The 24,417-nt window shown below is 47.3% G+C and overlaps 1 protein-coding gene across 1 annotated transcript in view; it reads right to left on the bottom strand.

Annotated features, from left to right (window-relative positions):
• The window catches only part of RAD51 (RAD51 recombinase), a 190,211-nt gene that overhangs the window by 8,955 nt on the left and 156,839 nt on the right, over positions 1 to 24,417 (bottom strand). The window lies entirely within an intron of this gene.

Here is a 24,417-nt window from a genome sequence, read left to right as displayed (position 1 = left end):
GTCCAAGTATGGGTACACGAAGACCCCCCTGCGGGTAGTGCAGCCGCTACTACTGCAACACACTTCGTGAACACCCGGGGAGCTGACTTCAACCCAAACGGAAGGACTTTGAACTGGTAGTGGGAGGTCCCCACCTGAAACCGAAGAAATATCCTGTGCTTGAGGTGTATTGGGACATGAAAGTAGGCATCTTGTAGGTCCAGCGAACACATCCAATCTCCCCTCCTGAGATGTGGATATATTTGGTGCAGCGCCAACATGCGAAACTTTTCTTTTTTGACATGCAGGTTGAGTGTTCTCAAGTCCAGAATGGGTCTGTATTCTGCTTTTTGGCCCTTTTTTCTGACCAGGAAATATCGCGAGTACACTCCTTTCCCCCTTTGAGACATTGGCACCCTCTCGATGGCTGACTTTTTGAGAAGTGTAGCTACCTTTTTTTTTTAAAAGGTGTCGTTGATTTGATGTTGGCATTGGAGGAACTGAAGGAGGCAAACGATGGAAACTAAGACAGTATCCATTCTGAAGTGTAGTCAACACCCAACGTACTTTCGTAATGGCTTGCCCCTATGCCATGTGATGCGCGATGCTTCCCCCCACTGGAGTGGTCCCCGGCGCTGGGGGAAGGAAGGACTCATTGTTTGGACTGGGCTTTGTTGGAGTTGTTGCCCTGGCGCGGATTCCCTCCTCCTCTGGAATTACGCCTGCCTCTGAACTGAGACTTCTGCTGTCCCTGCTGGTCTTGACCCTTCTGCCAGTGAGGGGTTTGAACCCGCTGTTTAGAAGAGCCCTCATTGTAGGAGCGATATTTCTTTTTGAACTCCTTCTCAAGCCCTACGGGCTTGAGAGTGTCCAACTCTGCCTTCATGCGCTGCATTTCCTCATCAGTACTTGCCCCAAACAAAGAAGTTCCTGAAAAAGGCAAGTTCAAGATCCGAGCTTGGGCCTTCGGTTTCAAAACTGTGAGGCGCAACCAGAAGGATCTCCTTGCAGATATTCCATGCACATATCCATGCGCTGCGAGGGTAGCTCAATCCGCTGCGGCGCTAATGACTTGATTTGAGACTTGGCTGCCTTCCAAGAGAATCTCCTCAAAGTCTTTACGGTCTCCCTGCGGGAGTTTCTCCACAAAACGCTGCAGGGAATCCCACAGGGACCTATCATAACGCCCCAAAAGGGCTTCCACGTTGGACACCTTGAGAAATGAGGCTGAAGTATTACAGACTCGTCTTCCCCACGAATCCTGTGACTTGCTCTCCTTATCCGGAGGTACTGTGGAGGAGGAGGCTACCCACCGGACTTTTTTGCCACCGCGATGATGACTGAGTCTGGGGGCGGATCAGCCCTGAGAAACAGAGAATCCTCCTCTGGCGAGCGGTACTTTTTGAGAATCCTCGCCGGAGCAGCCTTTATCGTAGCTGGAGTAAGGAATACCTCCATCACTGACTCTATAATCCCAGGTACTAAAGGCAACAGAGGTTTGGGTGCAGACCTGTGGTGCAGGGTTTCAAAGATCACGGAGGTCTTGATCTGGGGAGCTGTCAAGGGCACTCCCAGTTTCAGAGCTCCTCTGCCCAGAATGTCCTGAAAAGTGAAAATGTCATCAATTGGGCATATTCTTGATGGAGGAGCGTCCGTTAAAGTAGGCGAGTAATCTCTATGCGAGCGGGTAGGAGAAGAAGATGTAGTCGGGGATCTTCGTTCCCTTCTCCTGCTCCTAGATCTGGTTCTTCGCCTGCTAGACCGCACCCGGGAGCGTGATCGTTCTCTGGGTCGCACCTGGGAGCGTGATCGGTCTCTGGGTCTAGGAACCGGCCTGTATTCTTGCATCCTGGCCGCTGTTTCTTTGTCTGGAGCCCAGTGATGAAGAGGCTTATTCCATCTTGGAGACAGCCTGATGGAAGGCGACTTCTGCGCACTGTCTCTCAGTGGTGAACCTGCAGGAGGTGCTGCATCCTTCTGACCATGCAGCGAACGTGTAGGGGAACGCCTTGATCGCTCACTGCCGGATGAATAAATGGCCACATCCGGAGAATGATGATGAGAAGAAGAGCCTGACCAGGATGAAGAAAGGCTCACAGGCGAAGGGGATCTCGTGTGACTCCGAGAACCACGATCTTCTAAAGCCCTCTTCCGCTTAGCAGGATGGCTCGGAGAGGGCTCCATTGATCTAGATAGTCCCCCAGCGACAGATTCTCCTTCCGTCGCTGAAGCCGATCGTGGAGACTTCTGCGACCGAGGCCCATGACCTGGAATCGGAGTTGGCAAACTCGACGTCTTGGTCTGCTGCGACACTGCTGGTTGAGACTGCGTCAAGGGCTGACGAACTCTCTGCGGAGACTCTGTCCTTTGGGATCGTGCTGAGAGACTTGTCTCGACGACATATGCTTCGACATCGAACGCCAGTGAGGTGACGTCGACGGAGGCCTTCTCGACGTCGAGCGCCGATCACTGGACGCCGACGGAGGGTGTCTCGACGCTGATCGCCCTTGACTGGACTCTGATGGATGCCTTGACGTCGAAAGCTGATGTCTTGGCGACGGTGGAGGATTCCTCGACGTCAAGCGTCGATGACTAGACGCCGACGGAGGATGCCTCGACGTCGAACGCCGCTGGCTGGGCGACGACAGAGGGTGTCTCGACGTCGAGCGTCGATGACTGGGCATCGACGGAGGAAGCTGCAACGTCGAAGACTGGATAAGATGCTTTGACGGCAGCTGTCTCGACGTCGAGCTCCTATGCTCAAACGGAGACCTCTCTCTCGACGTCGCCCGGTTGACGGCAGCGGAGTTACCTTGACTCTCGACGCTGAAGTCTTCGTCGTCGAAGGAAGGTGGCTTGTCGTCGTCGGCAACTTCGACGCCGATCCCGAAGGAGAGCAAGTCGGGACATCTCTCGACGTCGATGCGTCCTTCGCTTTTTCTGTCTCTTAGGAGACCTTCCTCTCTCAGAAAGACCATAAATTCGAATTATTTCTCTATCTTTGAGGGTTCTCCTTGACAAAGTCTTGCAGTGTTCACATTCTGCTGCAAAATGTGTCTCAGGGAGACAGAGGATACACACAGGATGTGTGTCAGTCCTAGCCTCCTTCTTCCCACAGGAAGGGCAGGGATCAAAAAGCGAAGGCATTTTGACAACACATTTACCTTTTTTGAACTCAAAAAAGGCAGCAGTATCTCTCTAAGGTCAAAAAACGTCAAGTGAAATCAAAAATTGAAGAAAAACACCAAGAATTTCGGACAGAAAGTAAAAAAGAGGTGGGAGCTGTTAAACCAGGGTCCTGACAAGGAGCCGGAAAGAACTGACCCAACTGTCTCCCCTGAGGCATGATGGGAAGCCTGGGGTCATGGCTGCCTTAAAGGCACGGTGCCAGTTTTTGTTGAAAATGCTTTCATTTTCTATGTTATTGCTTTTCAATGCAGCCTGTGGCTAACAATGTCTATTTATTATCAATTCTCAGGATTTATGAGTGTTTTTACTCATTAAAACACAAATTTCAAGGGCTATTGGACCTAATGTGTTTTTTATTTCCTTGCTAATTTCAGTGCATATATGAGTGATTACATTGTTTAGCCTCAGTTTTGGGGCTGCATTGTTATGGGAAAAAATAATATATGTACATACATACATACATATGTGGAGCGAGATATATATGTTTTTCCATATATATTTTTATATTGTTTCCGGGGTCCCGCACATGGGCGGGAATATTCAGTGCTTATGACTATTGATGAGGATCCCCTGGAAGAGAAGCGTAGATTCAGCCAGAGAACTCACAGATGTCATGCCAGGGGTCTGGAATTCTGCTCTCCCAGGGATGCCCACATATGTCTGGATAGCACTCCTCAGTGCTGCCAGTCTATAACTTAAATTCTGATAACCATACTCCTGATGATGTGCCTGCACCATTTTGGGACTGTTGAGCTATTGGAACCTTGCTAGCTGGTGCTGTCTCCAGGAGGTAGGGCATCCCTAAATGGATGGCGGGAAACAATTAATATTTTGTCTGTGTTATTTACTTACCAGAGATAAATTTAGAGAGTGATTAGTGGGGTGGTGCTCAATGTTTAACTAATAAATATATTGCTTGGTTAGGAAAGCAGGACCTACACTTGCTTGTGGTTTTGGGTACACATCAGGGGTTGTATTACAAACAGTGCTCTGAGGGTGCAATGGGTGTGTGTGTGTGCCTGTTTTCTGCATGCTGAGGGCACTCTAGTATTGCAGACGACGCAGACTGTTGTGCCATCTTCTGTAACACAGATGGCACTGATACACAGAGCACTGGCGTTATCTTGTAGGAGCTCTCTCCCTTTAGCATGGGATCGTGACCCATGTTACTGATGGTAACGCTGATTTTGTGTCGTTATGGACCTGGTAAACAAGCGGACCGCACTACAACAAAATGGGACACAGTCAGTCCACCCCCTGGGTGCAACCCCTGCAAGTTTGGAAAGGGTGCCGCCGTGGACCCCTCAGACCCTCAGCTGCCGGTGGGTGCAGTCACTCACCGCACCGGCCTGAAGGGGGATCTATTGACCCTTCCTTAGTGCAGTCAGGTGCCACCTACAAAGAGAAGCACAAAAAAGATGATAGGAGGAATGCTAGCAATAAATTAAATACTGACAATCACTCAGTGTACCACTCCTATAATTTTTCTAACCACCATTCCACCTCAGATTATATTCCAGCCAAAAGCAAATCAGTCTTGGTCATGCTACATTACGATCAGTTCAACCCGAACAGTACCGCCAACACTCCCAAACCAAGTCCTCTCTGAATCGCAACACAAGAAACCCAAGGCTGGTTTTACAGTGATTGGGGCTGATCAGTCTGGTGTAGCTTGGTTTCACTGAAACTGTGAGCATGTATCCCACGTCTGGGCATGCCCAAGGCCACTTAGGATGTTTCATGAATCACACAAACGGTGATTTAAAGATGTCCTGGCAGTTTTACACATTTGGCGGACACCCTAGTTCACCTGAAGGCATCATAGAAACGAAGAGCACTATTGAGAAAGCCTGTAGGCTACAGTGTAATCCATACCTTTGCAATTACAGTCAATAATATAAATCACATTTTTGTTGGTTTTAATAAAAAAATTGAACACAAACATATGGTCATAAACTAAACACTGTTGTTGTTCAAACAATGTTGCATCACATTAGTTTGGGTTGGAATACATTCTCAACACAACACAATAAAAGATCACAATTTATATGTAGATCCCCCATGCATTTTGGGCGATTCCACCCTTCAAAAGCAGCTAAAAATACAATAAAACTCAATTCACCATGTTGTAAAAGACTGTAATGTATATCTAAAACAATTGAACCCCATCAAAAGCACCAAGGAGGAAAACCAGATGCCCAGGAAAAGTATAGATAGCCAAACCCGTCCCACAATACTGAGTAGCTGGGCTCAGGGGCAGAATAGTCTAATGCCCTCTCAAAAGTTTGCACACCAAGGGGTGTTCTCCCACGGGATGACCATTCATCAGCAAGTGACCTGCGAAATCACTGATCAAAATACATTTAAATCAATCTGTATGCCAATCCTGAGGAGGCCAGATGAGTCAGGAAATTCAATATAGGACAACACCCGCCCCATGGGATCCACCTTGTGCCAGACACATCAACCCAGCCATCTGGCCCATGCTGATCAATTCCTCTTGGAAGTGCTGACTGCTTGCATTAGTCCTCACCCACAGCCCTTCTCATTCAGGGCATAGTGGGCGAGGAAGAATGGGTCTCACTATGGGGGCCAGGTGATGTGGGGAACTTGCACCATCTTCACCTTAGCCTCCCCACCCCACCCCCATGGAGGCCCAGAAGCTGTGTTTTTGCTTTAGCCCCTCTCCTATCACACTGAGGCAGTGAAGGGCTGAGTAATTTACAAATAGCTGGTGCCTCGCTGTTTTTCAGGTGCTCCTGCGCTGGATGGCTGGGGAATAATTTTTTGAGAGAAAGGGGCCTCGCTGTTTTCAGATGCTCCTGCGCTCGAGGGCTTCGGAATAATTTAAGAGAAAGGGGCCTCGCGTTTTTCAGGTGCTCCTCCGCTGGAGGGCTGGGGAATAATTTTGTAATAGAAAGGGGCCTAACTGTTTTCAGGTGCTCCTGCGCTGGAGGGCTGGGGAATAATTTTGTAATAGAAAGGAGCCTCGCTGTTTTCAGGTGCTCCTGCCCTGGAGGGCTGGGAAATAATTTTTTTAAGAGAAAGGGGCCTCACCGTTTTTCAGGTGCTCCTGCGCTGGAGGGCTGAAGAATAATTTTGTAATAGTAAGGGGCCTCGCTGTTTTCAGATGCTCCTGCGCTGGAGTGCAGGGGGATAATTTCTTAAGAGAAAGGGGCCTCGCTGTTTTCAGATGCTTCTGCGATGGAGGGCTGGGAATAATTTGGTAATAGAAAGGGGCCGGGTTGTTTTTCAGGTGCTCAGCTTCTAGGACATTGTCACCTTTGCCCTGTGTCCTTCCCAAGAACAATATCCTCCAACTTACATTCCTTGTGTGTTTCATGAAAGGGCACGCCATGCGAATGTGGGCCACGCCATGCCCCGTAAATGTGGGCCACTTTTTTCATCAGTGCCCAGGCCAAATTGTGATCCCAATCTGACCCTGTGTTAGGACACCTCTAATCCTACTATTCAGACATGGTCCAGGGAGAAGGATAGGGGTCTGGGTTTGCGAGATTGGATCGGGGTACCATAAAGTTATGAGAACCTTTCACCATTTGGAGAACCCACGCATTTGTGGAAAGACTCCCAATTGCTCAAAAACTGAACCAGTCTGCCCGTCACCTGTAACCCTTCCAGGTACTGCACTCCCACATTGAGAACTGTTAAATTTGCCGTTGCCCCTGGAACCTCCTCAAGCACCTCCGCGCTGGGGGTAGAATTGTGTCGGATAAAAGTTTGCAAATTTGGAGGAGTCCAGCTACTGTCCACAGCGAGAACCGGTCCCTCTGCCAGAGGCTTGCTGGAAATTTCAGCTGGTCGAGCGCCCCAGTCCACGAGCGGTTTTGACAAAAACACAAGGTGTAAAAGCAAGTTTTATCGATGTTTGGGCTTTGTCTAAGGAAGTGAAGAACAAGTTACTTAGAGACGTCATCCAGCCACAGATTTCTTACTTTTGAACTTCCAGGCGTCAGGCTGGATCCGGAAGATTTTTCTTAGCAGTACCCTTGCGCGCCAGTAGAAAGCTTCAGCGACGCCACAAAGATGTCGTGGGCGCCGCGTTAGTCGTCGTCACGTCCGCGTTGTGAGTATAACCGCCACTCTGGAGCGCCGATGTTAGTACTTTTCTCTGCTTTCCACTGCAGAAGCGCGAAGCCAGTAAGTGACTGACAATGGTGTGCTAAAAATGAATAGCTGGGGCCCTGAAGGGAAACATCCTTGACACTTAAAACCAATTCTGCAGTGCGGGAAGGGTGGGTGAGTCGGTAAGGAATCTGCGGCTAGATCATGTCTCTACCAGATAAGCCGTTACTGAAGGTAAGTAACTTGTCTATCAGATAGAGACATCTAGCCGCAGATTCCTTACCTTTGAACAGAGACCAAAGCAATACCATACCCAGAGGAGGGCCTGCCATACAGCTTACACCAGGAAATCCTGTAAAACAGTGTACTAAACAGGCCTTCTCTGCAAACCTGAGAATCCAGGCAGTAGTGTCTGGCGAATGTGTGCAGAGATGCTCATGTGTCAGCTTGGCAGATAGCTGAGACAGGAACCCCACGCTGAAGAGCCGTGGTGACCGCCTTTGCCCTGGTGGAATGGGCCCTAAGCCCTTCAGGAGGATCCTTCTTCGCTAAGGCACAACAGATATTTATACAGAGCATAACCCATCGGAATATAGTCCTCTTCTGGAGCGCACTGCCTTTCTTTGCACCCTCATATCCTATAAAGAGTTGGTCATCCACCCAGGACTCTTTGGTTTGATCAAGGTAGAATGAAAACACTCTTTTTGGGTCTAGAACATGGAGACGCTCCACTTCCTTGGAAGGATGCAGGGGTGAATAGATGGTGGGCAGGGTAACCGACTGTCCAGGATGAAGGGTGTTACCACCTTATGCAGAAACGATGGACTACTTTGTCCGAAAAGATCGTCAGATAAGGAGGCTGTGAAGATCTTGCCTGCAGTCCACTAACCCTCCTGGCAGAGGCTATTGCCACCAAAAAAGCTGTCTAGATGGTAAGAAACTGCAGAGGACAGTTAAGCAGTGGCACAAACGGTGCATACATCAGAAAAGTGAGAACCAAATTAAGGTTCCACTGTGGCATGATGAAAGGTGAAGGAGAAAAAATATGGGTTAATACCTTAGAAAATCTCTGCACCAGAGGTGATTTGAAAAGAGAGGGCTGATCAGGTAGCCAAAGAAAAGAAGAAAGGGCCGAAAGTTATCCCTGAAATGTGCCCAGAGCAGAGCCCTGCTGGGCCAAAAAAAGTATGAACAAGAGAACTTCAGACAAGGGAGCACATATGGGGGTCGATAGACCAATCTGTACAATATTTACAAAATGTATTCCATCTGCAGGCGTATACCGATTCTGTGGAGGGACGCCTGGCTGCCAAGCTGACCTCCCTCCCGAAGTCTGCTAAGTTAACAACTGTCACCGCTCAATCTCCATGCAAGGGGGCGGAGAGTGGACCGGTTCGGGTGGAGAACCCTCCCAAGCTACTGCAACAGAAGATCCTCCCAAAAGCACAGCCTGACTGGCGGATTGACGCTCATGTCTAGAAGCTTGGGATACCACACTCTCCGTGCCCAGTCTGGAGCCACAAGAATAACTTGTGCCCGGTCGCCCCTGAGCACTCTGGGCAGGAGTGGTATGGGCAGAAAGGCGTATGGGAGACCAGAGCTCCACTCACGGCGAAAAGCATCGCCGAGCGAGAGCCACCTTGAAAACTAACGTGCAAAACAGTTAACATTGCACATTCTCTTTGGAGGCGAACAGATCTAACCAAGGCTCTCCCCACCGCTGAAAGAGACCTTGTGCCACCTCCGGGTGGAGATGAGATTCGTGATCCGCAAGGCACCTTTGGCTGAGCTCGTTTGCCCTGACGTTCAGAGAACTGGCCAGGTGTTGAACCACCAGTCATTTTATTGGATAATGCAATTATTCAGAGATGGCACAATGCCTGTAAACTGTAATGATGTTAGTCTGTAAAACTCCAAATACAGGGATATATAAAACCCTTACTCCACAAGTTAAAAGTTACTATCATATCAACAATCAAGTCTTAAAAAAGAATTGTTTTAAAAATGCCTTGCATTTGATCAACTATATGTCAAAAGATGGTTTTATACCGATTATAAACTGAGCTACACCAAATCACAATATCATGAAAATTCATATTTGCTAAAAAATCTAACGCATGCTGCTGTGGGGGGAATCCCATATTTTACCAAAGGTTTTAAGTCCTTTTCCGCAAATTCAAGAAAATATGGACTATCAATTATTATGTGACCGATTCCTTATTTTGTATTCACATTGAATAGACGCAATCCATTTTCCCCTTTACAACTGCACACAAATCAGGAACAGAGAACCAAGGATTACAACCTACCTGCAGCTTTAGTATCTCAGACCTTAACTGACAGTTGGCTAAGCTAAACACACAGGGAATCGGATTGTCACATCCCAGTGATGGCAAAATAAATGCAATTGATGTTTTATTTCTAAATGTTCATAATCCAGTTTAGAAGACAAATTAAATACAGATCACAGAGCTATTTTCAATGGAAAGGAATCCCATGATTCAATGCTAACATACAATTCGTACTAGTCTCAAATTATTAAGGCCTTAACCGCGGCAGCAATTGCGCCGCGGTGTGTTCCATTGTGTGGGCGGGGCAGCGTCAGCCAATGGACGTACGCAGCACTACGGCGGTAGTGCTCGCGACAGCCGTTGGGCACAAGGAAAGGGTTAATAACCATAACAAACTATCAAGTTCATTTTTTTCCGATGGGCCACGCTTTCTCACATCAGAGAAAAAAATATTTTTAATGTGTGTTCTTTAGAGGCCAGTATAGAGAAGCCAGTTTAGTGCATTCCTCCTTCCCGCTGATAAGCGCTCCTCCAAACTACTCCCCTGCTGGCCGCCAGGTTCTACACTACTGATTTTGTCTTGAAAGAGGCTGTCTCTAAGCGAGTTTTAATTTTTGATGAATAGCCTGTATGAGAGACCATTTGCAAGATTGAGGATAGGTTTCAGGCATAAGCTATCTATACTTGCTCACACAACTGCGATCAAGAGCTATTACTTCAGATCCATAAAGGACCATTGGGGGCATTTTCTTTTCAGCAGTCTTCATGAGAGTAAGGAGTGAGGATCTTCCATACCTGCAACTGAGTTTTGCTAAGTAGCAGGAAGTTAAAACGGCTCTAATCTGGCTCTTAGGTGATTTTTCCAGTTCAAGGCTTACTAAAACGAAATATTCCCAGATACATTTAAGACTCTACTTCCTCTATTTTAACATTGTTTAAAAACCAAGAACAGTTCATTACACAAAATCATTTTTAGCTTCTTTAATATTTTCAGTCATAACATTTGTTTTACAGTATTCAGTTAAACAATCAAATCTACTCTTTGAGACAGTCAGCTAGACTGATTGGGTTCTACCAGGACCAAATAAATGGGAGCAAGCCCTTGATTAGAGAATGCAGTACCTGGGAATTTTCCATAGTTCTAATTTATTGCACACGTGGCCTCTATCCACTGAATCATAAGCTTTGTGGAAGAAAACAAAGCAAATACCAAGTCTTTTATTTAGCCCAATTTACTTCTACACTACAGCCCATAAAACAAAGCAGTGATCAAATGTAGAATGGCCCTAACCAAACCCTCCCACTGTTCTACTGCTGGACTATTTGTGCATAAACCCAGTCTCTAACTGAAACAAAAAAATCTGAGCAAAAAGCTTTGCATATAGCGTTATTTAAGCCTATTAATCTATGTAATTTACATCCATTCTCCTTTTTAAGGATCAGTTTGATCATAGACTCACACCACAAACCAGGAATAATCCAATTTCGGACATCTACTGGAAGAAAATAAAAAAGGGTGAGAATTTCCCTTCCACCAATTCATATTCTTCTGTATGTATCGGGCCTGCTGCTCTACTTAATTTTAAGAGTATGATCGTGTCGCTTATTCTTATCATAGAGAAATAACTCAACAGTTCTGGATCATTAACTGGGACACTCATTTTGGGAAGTTATAAAATTTGTTTAAAAGTAAAGACCATTACATCTCCGGAAAAAGAAAGGCCAAAAATTAGGGCTATTGTTGAAGGAAGAATTCACTATGCCCAAATGTTTTTTTGATTACCAGCCTGTATGACTTGATTCATTCGATCTCCCTGGGTATTAAGGTAATAGGTTTTTTCCACCAAAGAATATTCTTGTATTACATTTTCACTTTCTTTAGCTTATGGCTATCAAGAATCACGTCTAGAATCTCTCCTTTTTACATATTAAACGTTTTAATCTTTGACTAGTTGAGTCAAACTAATTTGAATTAGATGTGACAGTATCATGTACTTGAGGATTCATCAGCTGCAGATATGCTAAAACATTGTCCAAAACTAATAGTTTTCTTACCTGTCGGTGTAGTTTTGCAGCTTGAAGATCTTTTTGGATTCACTATGCTGTGCATTATTCCGCGGTCTTGTGGTTGGGTCCGGATTCGTAGTCTTTTCTTTTCTTTTTTTTTTCTTAGCCCAGGTGGGCGTCGGCGTCACACCCCCTTGGGTGTATTTCCGGTGACGTCGGCATGCTTCCTGCGGAAGCTCCCACTCTTGGGCGCCATCTTCGGGTTCTTTTTTTCCGTGTTTCTTTCGTTTCCGAAGTAATGGCAATGTTCTATTTAGTTGGTATTTTACCGCTTTGTACTTTTAAAGTCCTTTCTTTAGTTAACCACCTCTTCTCTCTCCAGCCTCATCTTTCTGGCAGAGGTGGGTGGGTTCGCTAGTGAATCCAGAAAGATCTTCAAGCTGCAAAACTACACCGACAGGTAAGAAAACTATTCGTTTTGCAGCGTGAATCTTTCTGGATTCACTATGCTGTGCATAGATTTTGTAGCGGTTTCTCATCTCTGTGGCGGCTGGGTGGAAGATGAGCGTTGGGTGTTGAATATGTGCTGTAGCACCTTCTGTCCAACTTGAGCTTCCTTGTTCATTTGTATGTCCACACAGTAGTGCTTCGTGAACGTGTGCACCGAAGCCCATGTTGCCGCCAGGCATATGTCCTCTATGGGTGTGTTAGCCAGGAAGGCTATTGTAGCGCCCTTCTTCCTGGTGGAGTGGGCACGTGTCCCCTCTGCCAGTTCTTGTCCTGCACGCTTGTGGCAGAGTTGAATTGTCTGTGCGATCCATCGTGCAATGGTCTTTTTGGTTACTGCTTTCCCCATGAAGCTGTTTGCGAATGACACAAAAAACTGTTTTGTTTTCCTGTGTCCCTTTGTCCTTTCAATGTAGTGCATGACTGCCCTTCTGGCGTCCAGGGTGTGCAGAGCTCGCTCTGCGCTAGTTGTTGGTTTTTGGAAAAAACTCGGTATCTGTATAGACTGGTTCATGTGAAATTTGGATACCACCTTCGGCATGAAGTGTGGGTCAGTCCTCATCACAACTCTATCATTGTGTATTTGCGATTGAAGCTCGCTTACTCTGCGTAAGGACGTTATTGCAACCAGGAAGGCTGTTTTCATAGTTAGCATCTTTAGGGAGGCCTTGTGAAGTGGTTCAAAGGGCTCTTTCATGAGTTCCGTTAGGACTGTGTTCAAGTTCCATGCCGGTGGCGGCACCCGCTTGGGTGGTGCGATACTTTTCGCTCCTTCTAGGAATCTCTTCACCACCTGTGATGTGAAGAAGCTCCTGCACGTTTCTCCCCTTGTGTAGGCGACTATCGCTGCCAAGTGAACTCTTAAAGAGGATGAGCTAAGGTTCGTCTCCAGCAAGTGCGTCAGGTACCTTAGCACTGTGGAGTCCCTCTTCATTTTATTGTGGAGTCTTTCCTGTCTGCACCATATTGTGAATCTTTTCCATTTCGCAACGTAGCACTTCCGAGTGCTGGGCCTTCGGGCCTCCCGAAGTACCCTCAGGGTGCTTTCTGGTAGTCTCAAATGTGCGAACTCTATGTCCTCAGGAGCCACGCTACTAGGCTCATGCTCTCTGGCTCTGGATGTAGTACCTCTCCGTTCTGCATGGAGAGTAGGTCTTTCCTCCTGCTGAATCTGTGGGGTGCACACTGTGTCATCTCCATGATCTGAGAGTACCATGTCTGCCTCGCCCACTGTGGTGCGACCAGTATCAGTGTCATGTTGCTCGCTCTGCACTTGCTCAGCACTCTGTGCATCGGTGGTATCGGGGGAAAGGCGTAAGCAAATGTCCTTGACCAATCTATCCATAGGACATTCCCCAGTGACCCCTCCTCGGGCTGCCTGGATGCGAAGTTTTGGCATTTTGCATTCTGGCGTGTGGCAAACAGGTCCACCGATGGTGTCCCCCATCTGTCGAACAGGTACCTTGTCTCCTGAGCATTGAGCTCCCACTCGTGGGATGCCGATGTCTGCCTGCTGAGCCAATCGGCTTGTATGTTGTCCTTCCCTGGTAGGTGTATGGCTAGCAGGTCTATCTTGAGAGGGATGGCCCATCTCCATATCTCCTGCGCCAGCGCTGAAAGCGGGGCTGACTGTGTGCCCCCCTGCTTGTTGATGTAGAACATCGCAGTGGTGTTGTCTGTTTGTATCAATACCTTGTGTTTGTACAGTCTTGTTTGAAAGGCTTTCAGTGCAAGGAAGATTGTCTTCAGTTCTAGGTAATTGATGTGCTTTGCCGCATCTGTTGGCGTCCACAGTCCCCTCACCTTGAGCTCCTCCATGTGAGCGCCCCATCCCTTCAGGGATGCGTCTGTGGTGATGGTCACTGTTGGCGTTGGGGGCGTTAGAGGCTTTCCCTTTGTTATGTTCTCCATGGTCCACCATGCCATCTCCTTCTGCACTGCGTGCGTTACAACCACTCGATCCTCCCAACCGCCTGTAGCTTGTGACCATTGCTCCTGTAGCCATTCTTGAATGGGTCTCATGTGGAGTCGTACATTTGGTACCAGGTGGATGCATGATGCCATCATGCCCATGATCTTGCTCGCAGTCCTCACTGTCCGAGCTTGTCCCTTCCGGTAGAGGCGAGTTTCCTTCACCAGCGCCCTCGCCCTCTTCTCGCTGGGGAACACCTTGCCCTGTAAGGTGTTGATCTGTGCTCCCAGGAAGATCTTGACCTGTTCCGGCTCCATTGATGATTTCTTCCAATGGATGGAGAACCCCAGGCTTATGAGCGTGCTCGTCACTGTATGTGCGTGCTGCTTGCATTTCTGGTATGAGTTTGCTTTCACCAGCCAGTCGTCCAGGTTAGGGTATACGTGTATTCCTTGCCTTCGTAGGGGCGCTGCGACTGCTGCGAGGCACTTTGTGAAAACTCTTGGTGCTGATTTTAGTCCGAAGGCCAGTGTCGTGAACTGGTAGAGGCTTTCTCCAATGGTGAACCTGAGCATGTGTTTGTGCTTTCTGTTCATTGGGATGTGCAGGTAGGCGTCTTTGAGGTCTATTGTGACCATGAAGTCCCCGGTCTGCAATTGTGGGAGCACCTCTTGCAGGGAGGTCATTTTGAATTTTTGCGTTCTTATGAATTTGTTCAGGAACCGTAAGTCCAGAATGGGTCTCATTGTCTCGTCTACCTTTGGTACCAGGAAGTACGTTGAGTATATTCCTGTGTTTCTTCCCTTGAAGGGTACCCGTTCTATGGCCTGCTTCCGCAGGAGTTCCTTTGCCTCCTCCTGAAGACACTGCAGCTGCTTGCTTGCTAGTGTTTTTCTTTTTGGTTTTCGGCTTGTTGGCCTCCCCTCCAACTCTATGCAGTATCCGAATTGGATAATGTTGAGGATCCATTTGTCTGATGTGATTTCTCTCCACTCTCGGAGGTAAAATCTTAATCTTCCTCCCACTGGTGTCATGTGGTCGTAGGTGTCTAGTTTGTCTTGACCCATCTGTACGTGCTGCCCCCTGGGATCTTTTTTGTGGGCGGGCACACAGAGTTTTTTTAAGTCACTTAGAGGCAGGCTGCTGCCCCCCTCTTCTATTTTGTCCCCGTCCATTTCTCCCTCTAAAGGACTGGCCTCTTTGTTGGTACTGCCAGGACTGCTTCTGCTGACCATGCTGAGGCTGCGAGTCTGCCTGGTGCGTTTGCTGGAAAGCCTGGTGTGATGTACCTGGCTGGTTTCCGCCTCTCCCGCCGGGCCTCCGTGACGGGGTGCCCCTCTTGTTCCCTCTGAACTGCAATGCTCCCATGGATCTTGCTGTTTCGTTATCTTTTTTCAGTTGACTGAGCGTTTCATTAACTGTTGTTCCGAAAAGCGTGTTGCTGTTGAACGGTGTGTTCAGGATGCTGTGTTGCACCTCCGGTTTGAAACCTGAGATCCTGAGCCAGGCGTGCCTCCTTTCCGTGACACCCATCATCATGAGCCTGCTGGCGGTGTCTGCCCCATCAGGGCCATCTTAAGGCAAGAATTTGCCGCGTTTTTTCCCTCTTCAACCAGCTTTTCGGCCTTCTGCCTGGCATCCTGGGGCAGGTCCTTCACCAACTGCCCCAGCCCCTCCATGATCTGGTACATGTGCCTGTTTATCAGGGCGTTGGAATTAGCCATGCGCCAGTGGGTCGCGGCATTCCGTTCGATCCTTCTGCCCACCAGATCCATCTTTTTGCTCTCCTTATCCGGTGGCGGGCCCGAGGTAGTGGGTACGTTAGCCCTCCTCCTTGCTGTGGCCGTGATAATGGAGTCTGCGGAGACCGTGCCCTGAATGTAGGCCGGGTCCTTTGTGGAATGTTTGTACTTCTTCTCAGTTCTGGGAGTTACTGCCTTGCATGTTGCGGGCTCCCTGAATGCTTCCTTCCCCTGAGCCAAGACGCTTTCGAGCATTGGAAGGAATTGGCTCCTCGTTTGTGTTGGGAGCAATGTTTCTAGAAGGAAGTCTGCTTTCTGCTTCTCTTCGTCGAGCTTGAAAGCTGCTGCGGCAGATTGTATCACTGAGTTGTAGGCCCAGATGTCGTCCGGCGGCGAGGGCCTCGAGGGGTAAGTGTCGACCACCTCCTCCGGGCTGTCGGTGTCGACATCTATGTAGTCTACCTCCTGTAGGTCAGAGGGTGCAGACTCTGTGTCCGTCCTGCTTTCCTCTTCCTCCCCATAGTTGTAACTATCGTGGGGATTCTCGTACTCCTCCTGGTCGATCACCTCGACGTCCTGGTCTTGTTCCTCGGCGACTTCGGCGATCTCATCTTCCTCCTCGACCGCCTCCACCACTGGTGGCTTGGTCTTGTGAGGGATCGTGAAGGCTTTCATCTTTGCGTCGAAATCTTTCTTCCGCTGCATGATATTCTCCATTTCGGCCTCGAGGCGCCTTCTCTTCTTCTCCATCTCGGCCACGTGTTCCGCGTCGGCCGTTCTTTTCGGCGGATGGCTCGTCACCGTGCCTTTCGGTGTCGAAGTTTTCGACGTCGAACCGGATTTTGGGTCTCTGGTCGTGTGGAAAAGTAAATTTTGTCATGTTCTGTGTCCCTACGTGTCCTCCATCTTATGTTATGTGTGCATGATTAAATATGCATATGTATCCCCCATGTTTGATTAAAGACGCAATTACAGTTGTGTCCATCTCTAGTATGCCAGTTTCCAGTTCTCGTGAAAGCTACGAGTATCAGGCCTATGTAAAGTTACGTTGCCACGTTTCTCAGTGTGCACGTTATTTCATTGTAAAGTCCCCGTTTCTAGGCCTCAAAAGGGCCCGGACACCAGATTCAGCTCCTGTCTCCTGAGCCTCGCTGAGGAGCGATACAGCCCCCACCTGTATCCTCGACCCTTCACTTACTTCCTGCCTCACAGTGCCCGGCTCAGCCTGGCTCTGCCTACGAGTCTGCCAAGAGTATGTTATGATTCTAGTTATCAGTCCAGCCCTCCTTCTCTGCATTCCTAAGCTACTGAATCGCATCAATGGTTTCCGTCATTGTCTAGCCTTTACGTCTCCATGTAAGAGAAATACTGCATTTAATGGTCATTTAATATTCTTCATCACGCACTACATGTGGAATAATGCATGCACCACTCTTAGAGTCTGTTAGCCTTTACCCCGATAACTTTTGGATTCTATCAACATGTTCTCTAAACATCAGATACTAGATACTGTTTAGGTACATGTCGCCCTGACTCTCCAGACTTCAGTCTCTGCTCCTAGCACAGAGTTCATAGCCCCCAGCTTCTCCTAGTAACACGTTATTGTCAGTTTGCGCGCACCATTAGGTTAGAGGTCCCGGCTCCTTAGGTAGCCCCCTCCATGTTTCCGCCCCATTTATGACATATTCTGTTACGTTTGCATCACATGTCTATGTATACGCCCCTGTTACACCCACTGCCCGCCTACTGTAATTCATTGTAATGTAACTGTTTTAGTATATATATTTGTGCACTGTTATTAAATGTTGTGCCGATTCTGATCCTGCCCCCGGCAGCGCTGCCATCCTGTTCCCGTGCAGGTTGTCCTGTTCCTGTCCTTTATGCTGTATTAAACCTGCAAACTCCTACTACCTCGAATCTTGACTCTTATTTATTGAGCTATCTGTTATTGCTATGTCCAGTAAAACCTAGATCCGGTATTATTTATTTATATACCACATAATGGCGCCCGAATAGGGACTTGCCCTTTCCCCACGCGCCGGTGAAGCCACGCCGGCCCCCTGACCCTCTGCAGCCGTGACGGAACCATACCGTGCACGTGCAGATATTTCTGCTTCAAGTATCCCTCAGGCCCACGGAGGAGACGGAGGTGGCGGTCCAGCATCCAGACGAGGCGGTGGAGGAACGCGGCGAGTCCCGACCAGAGCCCAAGCCGAGAGTCCAAGGTCCGAGGTATCCGGAGGCCCACCCGTAACAGAAGTTCGTCCGTCCGGCATCGAAGCAGTCCAGTCCAGTCCGAGGCCTTCCGTTCTTGCTGCCCGGTGAGTACCATTGCTGGGGTAGTATCTAGACAGGGTCAATCTAATTGACTCTGGTCCGTGGGTTGGTGGTACACAGACCCAAAACGAAGTGTCCACTTCGGTGGATGCGGGTCCTGACGTGTCTCTTTATGAGACCGGTAAGTTTCGTACTGTTTCAGCAGTGCATCTAGTTTCTGTTCTAGTCAGTTCTGTTCTCGAGAAAATTCATGTATTCTGTTTTCAGTATTCCAGGTAGTATTCTGTTCGAACTGTTATTTTAAATATTCTTCATGTATTTTAATGTCGTGGTATGAATGTGAAGTAATTATCGTGTTCATTGTGTATTGTATTGTGTCTAGATTACAGTTCAGTCATGCCCTTATTCTCGAAATTACGTCAGTTAAAAACTAGAAAAGGTCTGCTAGAAGCAGCAGTTCCTGTCCCGCCTAGGGACAGTCCAGGTCATTTTATGTATCAGAAGCATGGCATAAGTGCCATATTATATCTAGATTTATGGGTAGAGTATACCAAAGAGTTAGAGGAAAAGTATAGATGGCCCGTATCAGGTACGTGGGATGCCGAGTGCATCATGAGAGTAGAAGAAGCATTATGGAAAAAGAAAGCCAGACAGTCACAGAAAGATGCCATCGAGTTATGGCGCAAAGAATCTCATAAAAGAACCGAAAAAGAAATCAGAAAGTCAGAACTAAGTAGAGAATCCTTAGAACGAGCCCAAGAAAGGGAACTAATCGAGATAGGTGAACGAGTTAAAACAGAACAGTCGGACAGACAGAGGAATGCCCTCATCAAGGGTATGTATCCTCTTCTTGCCGAGGGCTTGCCAAAAGCGACCCCGGAGGCATCCAGTAATTTTCCGCCACCATTAGTTCCGACCAAGCTACGTCACAAACCGACCGCAGCTGATATTTTCATCTCGTCCTATTTGGACGACACAGTCCCGGAATATGCAAATCCTGTTCCGCCAGTCCCTGTAAATCAGGCAATTCCTGCTCCCCCAGACACCGGGGCACCTCTTGCAGTACCTGCTACGGTACCCCCGGTCCAGCCTACATTACAATTTCCCGCCGCGCTGGTACGAAGAGTATCAGTCGACGATTCCAGTTTAGGGGCCGCAGGAGGAGGTCCTCCTGGTACCCCGCCGCCACACCAACGTAGAACGTTGGCCGAGTTACATGAATGTGTGTTACAGCGTACGCCCAAATTTAAGTCCGTTGCAGAAATCCGACGAGCTCTCACTGAATGCCGCTATGATCCAGTTGCAGGTGATGATAGTACAGTAATATATTCCATCCGTGTAAGACGGGTGACCGGGTATTTAGACACCCTACCAGATATGAAAGGAGATCTAGACAGAATATATCGTTTCATCCGTACAGGGGATGATCCAGAAAGTATTGGCGAAGCCATGTCTCACAGGAAAGCTGAGATCCAGCTCATGATATTAAAGTTTCTGATTAATTGTCTAATAAGAGAACAAGATTACCCGACTAAAGATCCGGCCGAAATGAAAATCCTGACAAGGTGGAGTGATAATATAGCCGAGGGTAAACACAAGACTATCAGTAGTATAGAGAGTATGTACAAGAAAATTCGTAAGGAAATACTAAAGTTACACGAACAACGTAAAGCAGCACAAGTAAGCGAGAAAGAAAATGACTCTACTGAAGAGGTAGAGGACGAGAATCCCACTAGAATAGCGTATGTAGGAAAATCTAGATTTCCAGATCGCCATTTGCGCCTAGAACACAAGTCAGTTTTACATCATCCAGCACCAGAACAAGGTTCTCTGGAACAAGTATTTCAAGCTACCGATCACATTCTGAAATCACGAATCGGTTACAGTGAGTTAAGTACTATGCATGAACAAGAACTAGCCCGATCAGCAGTCCGATGGATTACTGATTCTACCACTTTTCCAGACGAAATAGTGGCACAAATGTTCCTGAAATTGCCCCCAGCCGAGCAGCGACTGGTGGGTATGTATATGATCCAGCACCTCATTACATTGTATGAGGGTCAACATTCTGATCCAGGTCCGTTACACGATGTCCTGAACGAGTTACTCCAGTATAGATGGAAAGGTTTAGGTACCGATTTAATTAGTGTCATTCTAGAACAGCGCCACAAATATAGTATGTTTTTGAACCCGCATTTTGTTCATGTCTCACCTCCAGAAAGTAAACCGTTTTACATAGACAGACAGAATCCGTTACGAGAAGTACACCCAGTTAGGACAACAGATGGTGAAATGCAACGAGTGTTTGTTTACACTCCGATTACAAAGATGGAACTCTTAGAGATGAAAAAGTTAATTCCCTGTCATGATAAAGATCCAGCAGGGTTCCACCGAGAATTAAAAGACATGCTCCGTATGGGAGAATACACGTATCCAGATATTATTAAAATGTTAAAGGTCCTGTTGCCCGCAGGGGTATATGAGAAACTCAAGGAAAAAGATTGGGAGGTGGGAGAGAAAAAGATCGATTGGGCAGTTCTCGAAGCTGAAGATAAGATACGAGTACCAGGTACCGGTCTAGGAGAGAAATGTAAAGAATTACCAGAACTGTTGATACAAATTTTGCCAAGATTATTAGCCACTAAAAAGGAAGACTGGGATGCAATCTCAGCCTGTAAACAGAAACAAGACGAAGACACTAGTGATTTTTATTCTAGATTCGAGAAATGTTTTAGTATAAACAGTGGCCTCAAGACAAGTAGCGAGTCATACCCTCATCTTTTTGTTACTAAATTAGTCGAGAATTCAAGTCCACAAGTTAAGAATCGAGTTTTGAAAGTCGAAAGTACCTGGCAAGCTAATACCCCGTCCCAGATGTTACAGATGCTCCAATGGCAAAAACAAAGAGAGGAGTATCCACTATGATTTTGAAGAACAGACGTATCTGGAGGACCGGTTCTTGGCAAAAAGAAGGAAATTCATCCTTTTGATAGAAACCCCTCACTCACCACCTAGTGGTGACATGCTTCATCATCGGGGTCCACCTTGGCGTCCTAGCGACACCAAGGTGTGCTGCAACACCTGGACTACAGTGGAGCGGGTTGTGGCTGTAGGTGCAAAAAAATGTTAAAAATTGTCCTGGTTGTACTCAGAAAAAGTAGTTTTATTTTTAGAGCAACTGAACAATGTTTTAAAATTAATACTGGCGAGATCCTGGTAGGGAGGGTTACGACCAAGGGATCTCTATATGTGTTGAGTGGTCAACATGTTTCTACCATAAGGGCTATTGCCCGGTATTCGTCAGGACCAGAAAAAACAGGTGGACAGGGGGTGCGTGCTCCCTAAAAAGCACACCCGTCCTTGATCCCCTGTGTGCCTACTGGCAAAAATTGCCAGTGGTGAGTGCCGCTCAATAAAATAAGTGAGCTGGCGGGTAAAAAAGAGACTCCAATATGAGTGCTCTGCGCTTCAACGGGCAGGGCGTAGGGTCAATGCCTGTATAATAACAAATTAGTTTCAGGCAGGTAAGATCAGAGTCGACCTACTCCTCGCGTCCACTGCTCGGCTAGGCAGGGCGTAGGGTCAATGCCTGTATAATAACAAATTAGTTTCAGGCAGGTAAGATCAGAGTCGACCTACTCCTCGCGTCCACTGCTCGGCTAGCCGAGCAGTGGACGCGAGGAGTAGGTCGACTCTGATCTTACCTGCCTGAAACTAATTTGTTATTATACAGGCATTGACCCTACGCCCTGCCCGTTGAAGCGCAGAGCACTCATATTTGAGTCTCTTTTTTACCCGCCAGCTCACTTATTTTATTGAGCGGCACTCACCACTGGCAATTTTTGCCAGTAGGCACACAGGGGATCAAGGACGGGTGTGCTTTTTAGGGAGCACGCACCCCCTGTCCACCTGTTTTTTCTGGTCCTGACGAATACCGGGCAATAGCCCTTATGGTAGAAACATGTTGATCACTCAACACATATAGAGATCCCTTGGTCGTAACCCTCCCTACCAGGATCTCGCCAGTATTAATTTTAAAACATTGTTCAGTTGCTCTAAAAATAAAACTACTTTTTCTGAGTACAACCAGGACAATTTTTAACATTTTTTTGCACCTACAGCCACAACCCGCTCCACTGTAGTCCAGGTGTTGCAGCACACCTTGGTGTCGCTAGGACGCCAAGGTGGACCCCGATGATGAAGCATGTCACCACTAGGTGGTGAGTGAGGGGTTTCTATCAAAAGGATGAATTTCCTTCTTTTTGCCAAGAACCGGTCCTCCAGATACGTCTGTTCTTCAAAATCATAGTGGATACTCCTCTCTTTGTTTTTGCCATATCTCCTCCCAGGGGAATAGGAGAAGTCTCTAGTTCACTTTTGGGTGAACGAACTCCCTTACTCTCTTCTTTGTTTGGAACACAGATGCTCCAATACCACCAGAATAGAATCAGAGAAGAGCAAGAACACGAGAGAAAACGTATGAAAGACACGAAAATGAAAGTGCTGGTTGCACAATCTATTCCACAAGACAGTCAGAAGAGGGGTACGAATCAAGCCAGTCATCCTGCAGTTCCCGTTAAAGGGACATGCAATTATTGTAAACAGCCAGGTCATTTTATAAACGAGTGTGCAGTTCTGAAACATAATATAGCTACCGGTAAAACTAAAGAAAGACCACGTCCGCCTAGACAAGAACAAGTTTCACAGACTTCTCAGCCACAGAATGCACAACAGACAGTTCCAGCACCGCAGCCTATTGCTGCAACACAGCATGTTACACAGCAGATGTACCAGTATGCGCAGTCTGAGTATCCAGAGTATCAGCCATATTCATGAAACAGCCTAGAGAGGGAGGTAGGCTTGCCTCTCATCGAGATACCTGTAGATCAAGAGGGTCCCTATGTTCATAGTCAAGTATTAGGGAAAGACAAAGTTTTTGATTGATACAGGGGCAAGTAGGACCACCATTAGTCACGCCGAAGTTCCAGGGGCTCCGCTCTCAGGCTCTAGAAATGTTTACCTTGGATTTTCAGGAAAGCCTATTGTAAACGAGATATCTAAGCCAGTTACTCTAGAAGTAGGTCCATTGTCCCGCACTACTGATCTGTTACTTACGAAGTCATGTCCAGAAAATCTGTTAGGCATTAAGACACTGAAAGAATTAGGTGCAGTCATATGCTGTTCCCCAGAGGGAATACGACTGTTCCTACGTGACTTCAAGGGTCACTATGTATTACGAGATTTTGATCCGAGATTGTCTAATGTTCCGCAGCATTTATGGGCACAAGGTCCAACTGATGTTGGCTATATGCAAATCACACCCCATCGTGTGACTCTCAAGCCAGGTGTAGTGTTACCACGAATCAGGCAGTACAGATTGCCACCTGAGGCTGTAACAGCCTTATCCAAAATTATTGACGAGCTCATCGCTCAAGGAGTAGTTGTAGAAACTGACTCCAATGTATGTAATTCTCCGATCATTCCAGTCATGAAACGTACTGATCCAAATGCACCCCCAGTATATCGATTAGTGATTGACCTTCGGGAACTCAACAAATGTATTATTCCCCAGTACCCAGTTGTCCCAGATATCTCTTCCCTATTAACAGCCATTGATTCTGAAGCCTCATTTTTTTCAGTCATAGACCTCAAGAACGCATTTTTTAGTGTCCCCATTCATCCAGACAGCCAGTTCCTTTTCGGATTTTGTTTAAATGGAAGGAGCTATATGTTCACACGCGCTCCTCAAGGTTTCACAGAAAGTCCAAGTATTTACAGTCAAGCACTTAAGAGACAACTAGACAATATTCACATGCCAACTGACACTGCCCTGCTCCAGTATGTCGATGATCTACTGATCACAGCCCGTTCTGAACGTGCTTGCGAGCGAGCATCCCTTACAGTCTTGTATTTCCTTGCCGAGATGGGGCACAAGGTGTCCCCTTCTAAGCTTCAATTCTGTGTCCAGCAAGTGATCTATTTAGGCCACTTACTGTCCAAGAGGGGTAGGCAATTGACACCTGACCGTATCCAGTTAATAGCGAGTCTTCCTCAGCCTAAGACCCAGAAGGAGGTACGTGCTTTTATTGGCCTCACTTCTTACTGCAGACAATGGATTCCTCAGTATGCATTTCTAGCTAAACCACTGATACAGTTAACGACACAGGAGGCAGCCGTATCGACTGTCCTCCCTTGGACATCTGAACATACATTTAGTTTTAATGAGTTAAAGAAAGCTCTATGCCAAGCTCCAGTTCTAGCAACACCGAACTACAGTAAGCCTTTTACACTTTTTGTCACTGAACGCGAAGGTACAGCATTATCTGTTCTCACACAAGATCAAGCAGGACAATACAAGCCCTGTGCTTATTTTTCGAGCACATTAGATCCTGTAGCCCAGGCTCTGCCTGCGTGCCTCAAGTGAGTTGCA

This window comes from Lissotriton helveticus, chromosome 9 (assembly GCF_964261635.1).
Source record: "Lissotriton helveticus chromosome 9, aLisHel1.1, whole genome shotgun sequence".
Taxonomy (NCBI): domain Eukaryota; kingdom Metazoa; phylum Chordata; class Amphibia; order Caudata; family Salamandridae; genus Lissotriton; species Lissotriton helveticus.
Note: the sequence above shows the minus strand (reverse complement) of the source record. Positions and strands in the feature narration are given on the sequence as shown.